Raw genomic sequence first — 598 nt, forward strand, 5'->3', positions numbered from 1 at the left:
GGAACACTTTGCTTCCTGTATCTTGTCAAGCTGGGATATAGGCTAGACTGACATGACAAGAAGGGATATATCAGGAAAGCTCAAAGAAAACTCTACACAATTCGCCATATGTCTTCAAGAATTTTGTAGTATTTTAAGTCTGGAAAAACCTAAAAATTATGACACAGCTTTTCACAGACATCAAGATCATTAGAAAGAACTGCCAATGAAAAGCAACATCTTCCCTTATAGATAGTATCTGTGTCACACTAGACTGTTATGGCAAAGGGAGTTGAGCGCTCCGGCACATGGAGAACATAATGCTTTAACACACAGCACAAAAAGTTTCATTAGAAAACTCACTTTCAAAAGCACAATACCCAAAACATGACTAATTATTCCACATGTGGCCTAGTGCATGAAATCCATAAAAAATTTTTCTGTCCCTCGCATGTACTTAACATCTTTAGCCCTTGGAAAAGATCGGCTACCTTAGCAGTTCGACTTTCAATAGTGTCTAGACCAGATGCTGCTGCTCAACACTGTACGACTGTTGGGATAAAGAGTACACTCACTTAAAAACACAAACTTGTTTACACACAACCCCCCCCCCCCCCCC

The sequence above is a fragment of the Phaethon lepturus genome, unplaced genomic scaffold (assembly GCF_000687285.1).
Source record: "Phaethon lepturus isolate BGI_N335 unplaced genomic scaffold, ASM68728v1 scaffold15477, whole genome shotgun sequence".
Taxonomy (NCBI): Eukaryota; Metazoa; Chordata; class Aves; order Phaethontiformes; family Phaethontidae; genus Phaethon; species Phaethon lepturus.